Raw genomic sequence first — 12,255 nt, forward strand, 5'->3', positions numbered from 1 at the left:
GGCCTACGTGCTGCACATCCTAAAATCTTATCCGGTTTCTTTCGTTTTTCCTACAAATAGACCTTGTTTTCACTCGATTTTCGGCTGACTTTCTTACACTTTTTCCTACTACTTACATAAACTTTATCCCCACTAAAACACTCCGAATACTTAAAACACATTCCTAAATACTCTAATTTCCATTAAATCTCCATTCAAACTTCAAGATTGTTTTTCCTACGGATTGCTATTCACGAACCAGACGATAAAGGTATAACTCATGAGGGTCAATTCCAAGTTATTTCTTACTATATTAACAATATACTTTTCATGATGTAGATCCTTAAAGAATTAATGCTTTCTTGTATATTCTTCACTAGTCTTTCCTATTCTTTTATATTTCTATATCATATTTATATCCATACTTATATGTTTAATGGTTTCATTACCTCACATGCTTTTTTTTTTTGCTAATCAAGACTATATAAATGTTCTACTACTAAATTTAGATAATCTGGATAACCTGTTAGGTTCTCTTTACTTTGATTGCATAAATAACATATCACCAAATATTAATAATTTGTGTTTAATGAACCAACCCATATTAAGGCTATGTTTAGTTCACCTGAAATTTTCCGATCTGAACTTATCTGATCTAATTTGATCTGATCTGATTTAATAGATCTTATCTTTTATAAAATATAGTATTACTATTATATTATTACTTTGTAATTCATCATTATGCAATACATTATAAGATCTTGTTTATAATATTACTATTATTATCATTTTATTTCTATCACAACTTTTACACAACTTTTATTAATAACAATAACTATTATTATTATCATTATTATAATAACAACAACAATTATTATAATCATAATAATAATAATAATTAAAAATAATTATATAACTCAAGTCATTAATTTATAAGAGCACTTATAAAATGTTTCACACTTTACACTTGAGAAGTCGGAAGACTCAAGTCTTTATTTTTTATATAAAATAAAATAAGATATACAAACAACTATGACTTGCGCAACAAAGAAATGGATAGCGTGCAACTTCAAATAGCTAGAGAGAATTGGAATTCGTAGGAAGAGGTATACCAGATCTAAATTTATAATTTGTATCTTGCACTTAGCTTATTTTGAAATGTAATCCGAACTTAGTAGTTTAGTTGTCATGAATTTGAGCTATCATATTTTATATATTTCTTATTTTTGCGCCAATCTTATGTTCTTAACACATGGCTTTTAATTTTCTATTATTTAATAACAAGAAAATAACTTAAAATAACGATAACAATGATATTTATAATGATAACAACGATATTAACAATAATTATCAATATTAATAATTAATAAGTACAACAACAACAATACCAATCCTTTTGAACAAGTGTACTAGTAAATAATAGTATTAATAGTAATAATGAGTTTTTAAATATAAGCATGATCTGATCTTAACTTATCTGATCTGATTAGATCTAAAATAAGCAAAAATAAGATGAACTAAACATAGCCTAATTTTTAGATTGAATGAACACATTGAGTGGTTGTTTATTTGCATAACACTAGGACATATATTGTAGTAAGTAGAGGTCATCAATGGGCGCATTTGATTTCTGATCATATTCGTACCTCATTTTCGAACTTTACCTTTAGCTCATTGACCAATTATGAAGTCATGACGGAGAAATATATATTGAACAAGTTCCTAAATTGTCCCTATAGTTTGCCAATATCCAATTAGGTTTATAATTCTTCTTTTAAAGACTTGTTAGTGACTTCTCTTTTTCAAAACGAATTTCAAAATTAAAACTTTTACAATGAGTTAGTCAAATCTGCATTCATCCCGCGTATGCAATAGAAATATATCCACTATACCTCATCATTAGGATTGACGAAAAACTTGGATAATTCTTCGCCTGAAAAGGACATGCAACGATGCCACATGTCGAGATTCATGCAAAGCTTGCAGATTTGCAGTGAAAATTCTGGTATAACGGCTTAGAAAAAAGTGAGAAGTTTTTTTTTATAATGTGGGGAGCTCATTTCTTAGTGAGAAATTCTCTATCTTTTAAGAAAGAGAAATTCATTTTAGGCTCTAACACTTGTTTCATGTCAAACGACTTCAAAGATGAATCAATAAACACTTTATATGTAAAATTGTCTCCTATTTTTCCAACCACATCAAACCCAAAGTTAAAACCTTGTGATACAAAATTAGCTAAACCGTATTACTATATCTAAAAAATTAGAGAAAAATGAATGTAACTACAAAATATTAAAAAATAATCCTACATTAATTACGTTAAATTGAAAAAAAAACAAAGAAAGAACAAAACCAATTACAATATTGTATTCAGTTTCTAGTAAAAAAAAAAAAGAGTACTTTTGCTTAGTGGTTACTAGCTTTTGGATCATGAGAATGCACTAGCTTGTTTTATGGCTTCGAAAGGCCATTAGGGGGGAGGCTGCTGAGGATAAGGTAATTAAAGTAACTTAGTTGTTTGATTGCTTCTTTAGTGATATAAGATTTTGTGAGCTTTGGATCATTTATAGGTCGTCTTCCATCCTTGATTTCTATACCCGGATCTCCGGAGATGAGAAGCCGAGGCTCGGGATTTGACCACTTACAGGGTGAGGGGTTTTAAAATATATACTGCAAGTGCACGGTGTTTGTTTAGTAGAAACTGGCAAATACAGGTCGATCCACATGGAGAGGAGTTCTATAGATTTATGCTCAATTATTTAACTATTTCAAGAGAGGAAATTGATTGAACAATTAATAACTAAACTAGAATGAACTAAAACACAAAAGGATGTAAGTTTATCAAATAATTGAAGCCTAGGGCAATCGATCAGTCCACCACGCTTATACCAATTTAATCACTACAATATAGTTTAACAATACTTGGATTGAGGTTCGAATAATTACGGTATTTCGTTAATCCTACAGTCGGGCATTAACAATTGTTATATTAACATATGTCAGTATGGTCGCTCAACATAATCAAACCAACCTATCGTAACAAGCCTCTAATGAATACGATTTTTCAATTCTAACTTCTATTAGCTAAACATAACTCATGATATTGCGCAATTACATGAATTGAACAAGCATAACAAATCAATAGGAATTATTCTAATTCAATCCAAATATCGAAGAACTTTAAACCACAATTAAACAAGGTATAAACATGGCTTCTCTCTCTAAGCCCTAGAAAAGACTACTCATTCATGATAATAATAATAAACTCAGTAAACATAATGCAAGTAGAATAATTCATTAAATTAAACAAAGTAAAGAGGAATACCAAATGATTGAAGAATAATGAAAACGAAATCAACGAACTTTATAATCTTCAAAGGCAAGAGTTAATGCAAACCTAGAGAGAGAAAACTAAATGTATAAACCTAAAAACGCAAAAATTAAAATAGTCTAATCGAAAATACTAAAACCTATTTATACTTTTTACAAAACCGGCTAAAAAAGGCTACATTAACTGTTTCGAAAAACCACTGGATCGATCAGGCGAAATTCGCCCGGTCGGGCGACGGTGATGCAGCTTTCTACGACAAAAAGGAAAATTCGTCGGGTCGGGCGCGTAAGCACTTTTGGCCTTTTGTTTGCCCGGTTGACCGGGCAAATTGAGAATGCTCCCAACTCTTCTTTCGTGGCTCGCCCGGTTGACAAGGGGAGTGTGATTTCTCATTCTTTTTCCGTGCAATTTGTCCGAATCACTCGTGCAATCTCCCGGATCTTCTTTGGAACTTATGTGACCATTGGACTCCTATTTCACAACTTAAATAAAGACACCAAACGCCTAATCTGCACCAAAACATGTAACACACGAAAACAACTCCAAATTAAACACATCAAATCACACAAAACGAGCTCAAAATAGCTAAAATCGACTATCAAAGCTAAGGGAATTGGAGTAAATAATCGATATATATAGAACACATCACAGGGCCATCTTCTATGGGAAGCCGGGCTCTATTTGGTACTTGGGCAAGAGTGTTATACGCTAGTTGTTGCCTCAGCCCCTCTTGTCCCGCAGGATCCACTTATCACCATGATGGATATGGATTCTCTGGTTCAGGGTATCAAGGATGGATTGTCGATCTGCCAGGATTACTTGGCTTTCATATTTCCCGAATCTGGCTATGCGGATTACTTGATTCCTCGACTTACTCCTCGGGTTCGATATAATGAGGTACAAACTCTCTTCTTTATTTATTTTGACGTGATCAAAATATTAATAGTTGTTTTCTTTGTTAGGCGGCGGCTCGAGATCGAGCCTCCTTTGTTCCGGATCTGAGAATTTGGTATATGGGTGCCACTGGGCTTGTAGTGGAGACCATTAATATGGCGCCAGAGGTGGAGCAACATTTTGTCCATGCTTTACCGGCATATATTGAGTTGGTAAGTATTTCAAAATCATTAACTTATTATGTACTTGCTATAGTTTATGTAGACTAATATTCTGTTTACTGATTTTGTAGGCCTCGGAAGAGACTCTTGTTCAGTTGCTTCGGGTGATCGACTCCTTGGAACATGGGGTTACAAAGCTGAAGATGAGTATTTATTGTAGACAGTCAGATGCGCACCCCCGGGTAGCTAATTGTCTCGTCTTTTGTTTAATTTTTCTTGTCTTTCGATTTCTGATTTTTGTGCTGCTTGTTTATAGCCTCGCCGTCAGCAGGGCAGAGCTCGTCCCGAGTCGAAGTACTCGACCCAGAGTGACCCTCGTGTGTGTACTTCTGGGAGGATCGACACAGGTTATGCAGATACTCGCTCTAGTACCGGGTTCAATATGGGTAGCATGGTGTTCATGGGGAACCCTCTATTGAACCTGTGGTGAATCCAATGATGATGGTGCAGATGCAAATGCAGCAACGCTTCGGGTTTGGTGGTGGTCATGACTGGAGGGACTCTTCTAGGAGTCAACCGAGTGGGATGTGGGTCAAGGAGGTCGATGACGAGCCTTCAATATTGGGAGATCAGAGTACGGACATTCCTTAGGCTTATGTTGTTTCCGTACATGAATTTGTTATTGTTACCATCATTTTTAGATGTATGATAATATTTATTATGGTACGTTGTATTAGACCTCAAAAGGTTAAATTTCACCTCAATATGAGGGTCCAACTAGACTATAAAGCCCATTGGACGAAGTCAACATAAGTCAAAGTCAATAGAAAAATGCCATCAAGATCATAAGGAGATGAAAGTCAAGAATAGCAAAAATACAGGTGGTTAAAGAGTAATCATGAGACGGATCCCCATAAGGAAGAACGTGCAAAGCTACGGTTATTCGGCGCCAGAAGATGGTCGAGGTTTGAATAAAAAATGATTCAAATTTTTTCCCTCCAAGAAAGCATGAAAGTTACATAACATGTTTGCTTATAAATAAAAGAAGGATCATCAAGCAAGAAAACAATCAAACATCACGCAACAACTTGCATTTACTCTTTTCTTAGCGTAGCGTAGCCTTAGTCTAGCCATACCCCTTCTAGCATTATAGTTTAATCCATTAGACTTAGAACATGTCATGGCGCCAAGTTATGTAATTCTCTGATTAAAGCAAGAAACTATGGAGGTAACAACCTTCGTGCTTTCCCTTTAGTTGTCCAACCTGGCTTATCCTCGTGTGTGTTGTAAAATCTTTCTTAAAGTTTTTGGTATGTATGGGAATGTTTTGCCTTAATCAAAAGATTAATTATTGCTTGCTGTATTTATTGCATTTTGCCTGAATTTAACAGGCCTTGTAGTTTAATCATTAATTAAATTGCAACAAAGTACATAGCAAGGTTTTATCTAATTAAAACCGGTAACCCCCAGGGACTAAGCCTCCCGTGACATTCAGTATCAAACTATTAGATGTGCATTGACTTATTTGCAAGGTCAACAAACTGATTTTGCACCAACAATTATACTCCATTTTACTGTACATAGATACTATTTTGACATTTGTATCTCACATTGGTGCATGTTGCACTTTTATGATTTTTTATGTTTTGATTTTTGACTTTGTTGACGATATTTCTTATGAATGTAAGTCTATGTCTTAATATGTGATGCAAAATTATTGTTTATGCAGTGCGATGCAAATGACTGTATGAATGTCAACAATGTAAGCGTTTATCCCAGTGGAGGATAACCAACCTTCTCCAAACATAGAAAAAAGAATAAAAAATGAGGGGAAAATAAGTGGTCGGAGAGATGGTTAAAAGAAGGAACATTAAAACAAATCAGTAATGTTGTTTTGAAAAACTTTCAAAAAAAAAATAAAAAGAGAAAAAGAAAAATAAAAAGAATGATGGATGAGAGAAAATAAGGATTCCCAAGATGTGTTGGTATGTGTGGCTTTCTTGTGCGTGAGGCGCAAAGATTAGGGGCAGATGCGCTAGTGCTAAGACGAAATAGTTTACAAATTTGGTTTACGCATAGGTGTTGCACGTGATGCAAAACTGATGCGTCTAATGCAAGGTCCATTACTGTGGTTGCATCCTTGTGTGTCTGCGTATAAATTATGCGCGGAGCACATTCAAGTTGCATGGCGCGCACGATCTGGACTTATGGGGATAAGTGTCGAGAGTCATATTCCAACGGGAATTGGATTCAGTTTTTGTATAAATAGGGAATACCATGGGGATTGTTTCATTATGCTTTGTTCAACAACTTTTCCGTGCAATATTGTCTACATTTTTTCCTCTATACTTGTCAGACTGATTCCCAAAGGCTTTTGAACCGACGTTAGGCGGATGGTTGTCCCTCTTGACCAATGCGGACAAACACGAGTTGGAGCACTGTCATCTTCTCGTATCTTTGTGGTTCGTGCAACTAGATTACAATATTCTTTATGCTGCTGCTAATTTCTAGGATGTTGCAAACCATTGTTTTTGCTTCGGAAAATCATGAATTAACTTTTTTTCTTGCAGATTTTGGTGATATTATTGATTGGGGCCCTATAGCCAGCTGTCTTGTGTCCCTAGTCCGGAAGATTATTTTTTTAAGATATTTTGAAAGGTTTATGGATTTAAGAGATGGTAATTATCTGAAATTGTATATGGGAGGCGGTGAATCTGACTAGGTTAGTTGCACAAATGCGCAATGTGGGCCTTCTACTGAAAAGACTAGGCAAACATATCGTATGCGGGCATTTCTATCTTGCCTGATTTGTCGTTTTTGTTTGTGAATGGGGACAATGGTGCTAGGTTTTTGTCCTTTATTACTGTGACAGAGCAACTAGAGGTAGGGTAAACTCTCATGTATGCCTAGGGGTGCTAATGAGCCAGGGTGGCTCGTAAACTGTTCGAGCTCGACTCGAGTTCAGGATCGGCTCGAGACTTTAACGAATCGAGCTTGAGCTACCATAAGCTCGGTTCAAAAGCTCGTGAATAGGCTTAACAATTTTTAAATTACTAAAATTATCTTATTAATGTTTAAAATAGGTTAAAATAATATTAACTATAAGGAGAAAGTGGCAGTCTTGGCTCTAAGACTATACCAGGAATCCAAAGTTTACATGTTTGATAAACTATAAAAACACTTAAAAAAAAGTAAAGAGCCTTTAAAAAAAAATCTAAAAAGTTTTGTTATTTGAGACAAAAATAACCATGAGAACATTATTATGGGGTTCATACTTCATCCAAAATAAATTCTAAGTCATTAGTTGTAATGCTTGCTATATAACATCCCACATCGTTGAAAAATGACGAGAGTGCATATGTAATGTTGTATAAAGAGACATTTGAAAAATGAGTACCAAGCTGAGAATTCGGCTATCCCACATTACTAAAATATGATGAGGGTGTGCTGTCATTCTCTATAAAAAGAGATATTTGAGTAAGGTTTTCCTTATGGTTGGCTTACATTTTTTTTGGACTATGCAATTATCAAGTGTTTGGATATTAGGCCATTGAACAATTAAATGGCTGGGCCTTCTAAAAATCTGACCTTTAGCTTGCTTTAGTTGAATGTCACTTACGAGCTTTTCAAGCCTAACGAACTCTGGCCGAGCTGTATGTTATAGGCTGAAGCTCGAGCCAAGTCCTATTAAACATATTTTCGAGTTGAGATGAACCTAGTTGAGTTTGGTCTCAGTTCGGCTTGTTAACACCCCTACTCATGCCACTATGTGTTTGGAGATGATCACTAGCTAGTTTGGATGTTGTAAAATAGGATCCGAAAGGGTAATTTTCAGGATGTCCTCTAATGTTGCAGGTAAATTTTTCTTTACTCAAGAACCATATTTTTTTTTTGTAGTTAATACTTTTTTGTTGCTCATACGCGAATCAATAATTTTTTTCGTTGCTTGTTGATGTAAACCTGGCTAATGGGACATTTGAGGCTGATTGACCCTTCGAGAATATGGAAAGGTATAATAAGAAAGATTTTATTGTTAGGAAGAAATTTTTTACCAAGAAATCTTTGAATATTGGACCATGTTCTTTAAGATCATGAGCTGAGTCTGAGGTGGATTTTACCCTGGTGGAAGATTAGTGTCATGTTAAGTGCACGGGAGGCTCCTTATGTAAGGGTATGCAGTTTATATACCATGACTTATTATTTCTCCACTAGAGTAGTGAGGCAATATGAGTACTAATAAATAATTCTAGATGACACTATATATTGCTCCTAAGACATAAGGGGAGTTTGGCGATTAGAATTTTGGAGTAAAAAGAGAATTTTGGACCACTTTTAGAGTTTTGACTAGTCAAAAACTCTAAAAGGGGTGTTTGGTAAAAGAAAGTTTTAGAGAGAGTTTTGGAATAAAAACTCTCAAAATGAAAAAGCTCCTAATAGGAGCTTAGGAGCTTTTTCTTTAGAGGATTAGGTAAAAATATGTTCAATGACTTTTATGCCTGCCTAAATGTCATTTCACAAAAACAAAAAGCAATAAGATTTTAGCAATCAATTAATTGTTACCAAACACATTAATAAAAAGAAGTTGTCAAAATCAGCAGTCAAATCTGCTTAACAAAAAGTTAAAACTCTAATAGCAAACTCTAAACTCTATTTGGCAAACAGAGCCATAATGTCCAACTTGGAGGGGGATTAGGAAGTGGGAGAAATATTGGACAAATCACCATTTATGGTCTACTTAGGAGAAGCTAGAATAAGAGAAGGAATTTAAGAGCTATATTGTATGAATGCTTAGCAAAGACCACGCTAATTTTCTATGAGGAAGGAGATGAGGGAGAAGGAAGTCTCCGAGTCATGTAAGAAATGTAAGTGGAACCCACGAATTGCAAAAACTACTCCAGAGTACTACAAGATGTAGGGAGAGAGACAAGCTCGAGGTTCATCTATAGGGGAAAATGACGAAAAACTTGTTGCTAAGACTTCCTCTATGAAGAACCGTCTAAGGCCAAAAGTAGTACTAGTACGAGACTTGGACCACAGGGTATTCCAACCAGGAAAGAAGACTACGTCCAGCTGGGATAATGATTAGTGAAAGGAACGATGCAAGAAGTTCCACGCAAAGGAAGGATACTCTTATAGGTAAAGGTAAAGGAAAGTTGGTGTATAGGGAGAAAGAAGACAACATTGACCACATCTACATATGGAGAAGGGCCAAGAGAATATTCAACCAAAGACAGAGAGGCAAAGAGGAAGAGGAAGGAAAGAGAAAAATGATTGCAACTATGATTTAACTTTCTTTGTAGTTTAGTTTAGTTTTGTTTAACTTTGTTATTTATTACTTTCAATAAGGCTTATATACGATTTAGATATTTTGATAGCATGGTTATTCCTTATTTTCAAACTATAATTGTATGGGGGATGTCCAAGTTGCATATCGGTCTATCAGACCGCTCAAGACTGTTATGGTCAAACCGCCAATGTGTCACTAGTGGAAAAAAAACGGAAGGGTTGCAGTCAAAACAGCCCTAAGGGCTGCTTTTTTGGCCAACAACCCTTTCCATAGCAGCCCTTCACTAAAAGTGAAGGACTGCGTTTTTAAACCGCAACCCTTCACAATGAAGGGCTTCGGTTGAGGCCCAAAACCGCAACCCTTCCAATATGGAAGGGCTGCATTTTGGGCCTCAAACGCAGCCCTTCGTTGTACAAAGGGTTGTGGTTTTGACCATAACCGCAACCCTTTTGACCCAAAAAAAAAAATTTTTTTTTCTTTTTTTTTGCATTTTTTTACTCCTAAATATATCTACTTCATGTTGATATTGTTTATTAAGATTAGTATCAAATCTTAACTCTTAATTATACAGCGTATTAATAAGCACAAAAAAAAATAGAATCATGGTTTTTGACAAAAAGAAAATAATGGAAGTCATCCCAGAAAAACAAAATTTTGGAACACGCATTACCCCACTATGAAAAATTATGCTAAATAGCATGATTAACTTTAATCCATACATGAAAATCATAAATCTGAGCCATTGAAACGCAAACTCTCCCAACCGAAAGTCCCAATATCAAAACGAAAATGAAAAAAAAAAGCAACACACATTACACATGGCAGGATAATCCATAGTTAGACAAAATCCACTTCTATATGTTAGCGGATGATATTGATGATACAAACGCAACCCACATTAGATTCAAGTACGATGATGACGAGGATGCTAATGACGACACTGGTGGTAAAATAAGCCTCGTTAACGAAAATAAAAAAAACGAACGGAAATGAAAAAAAAAGGGAACGAAAATAAAAAAACATGAATGAAAATGAAAAAAAATGAACAAAAATGAAAAAAAACGAATGAAATTACAAAAGAGAAAAATTATAGATCTGAAATTATATGAACATTAATCAAAACAAAGATGAAGAAACTATAGATCTGAAAAATGAAAAATCATCACTTATTGCTGTCGTTGTTTAAGCGGAGTTCGACGACGACGAAAAGATGACCGGAGTTCGACCGACAGAGAAAAGGACGAACGACGAGGAACAGCGCGACAAGGCGGCACAGGTGAACAAACGACGAACCCTCATTGAGAGGAGAAGGAACGAATACTCGCTGCCGTCGGAGGGTGAGAGATAACGAATATTTGTTTTTGTGGAAGGAGGGAGGAGGAAGGAGAGTGAAAGAGAAGGGAGGAGGAAGGACGTGAGAGAGGAGAGAGAATAATGAGGGAGAGGGCAGGTTAAAAAACCCTTATCTTGATATTTTATTGGGATGAGTTCGCTTAATATGTTAAGCCTGCGATTAATTCCTTTCAAAATTTTTTTTAAAAAAAGCCCATAAAGGGCTGCATTTTTTTAGAAAACGCAGCCATTTATTACTTATAAGGGTTGCAGTTTTTGCATTGTCCGCAACCCTTCGTAAGTGAAAGGCTGCGGTTTTTGGGCTAACAGCAGCCCTTCACTAAGAAGGGCTGCGTTTTTCAAAAAACGCAACCCTTGCAGCGCAGCCCTTCCGTTTTTTCCCACTAGTGTGTCTTGCCCAGATCCAGAAAGAGAATCTTCAAGGTGATGATATCATAAGACATTCGGTCCTTATTGGCGCCTTGTCGATATTTTGCGCATGGGCCATCAACAGTGGGCTTGGTCCATTTATATCTTAGAAGGCTTGTGGGTCTAAAGATAACTATAAAGAGGATAGATTTCAATCTAGCCAATAGGAGAGGTGTTCTATTCTAATTAGTAGGACACTCCTGAGCCCCTGGCCAATATAAATACCCATGATTTGAATCATTGACAATAGTTGTTATTACTGAGAGTCACATACTGACAATTGTTGGTATTACTGAGAGTTAATCCTTTATATAAAAAATGACTATAATAATGTATAATTTTATACTTAAGGAAAAAAATATAATGATGTGAGATGTTATTAAGTTTCTCAACTTTTTATAATTTTTATCTATTGATAATATAATAACAGTATATCAATAGAAAAATATGGACAGTGAGAAAAATAGAAATCAAATTGTGTAAACTAAGAATCACTACCGTCCATTTCGAAAATGTATAAAGTTTGCACATCAAGTGATATTTTCATAAATAAATATTACTAATATTATACTGTGTTTTTTTTCCCATTTTTTTTTAAACAAGAAAAGTCACGACTTAATATTTAACCTCTTAGAGCACTCCCAATGGTGACATAACTCATCACCAAAATCAGAAAATTTGGGTTGAACAAAAAAAACATGCATCCCATTGGTGATAGAAAACCTATCACCAAATGACATGTTTTGTCATCCATCACCATGTGAACAAATCCATCAGCAAATGAAATGTGTGAATGGAAGACAAAATCAGCCTAGTCACACACAGCCAGCCAGTGGCAAGCT

The sequence above is a fragment of the Beta vulgaris genome, chromosome 7 (genome assembly GCF_026745355.1).
Source record: "Beta vulgaris subsp. vulgaris cultivar EL10 chromosome 7, EL10.2, whole genome shotgun sequence".
In the NCBI taxonomy this organism is placed as follows: Eukaryota; Viridiplantae; Streptophyta; class Magnoliopsida; order Caryophyllales; family Amaranthaceae; genus Beta; species Beta vulgaris.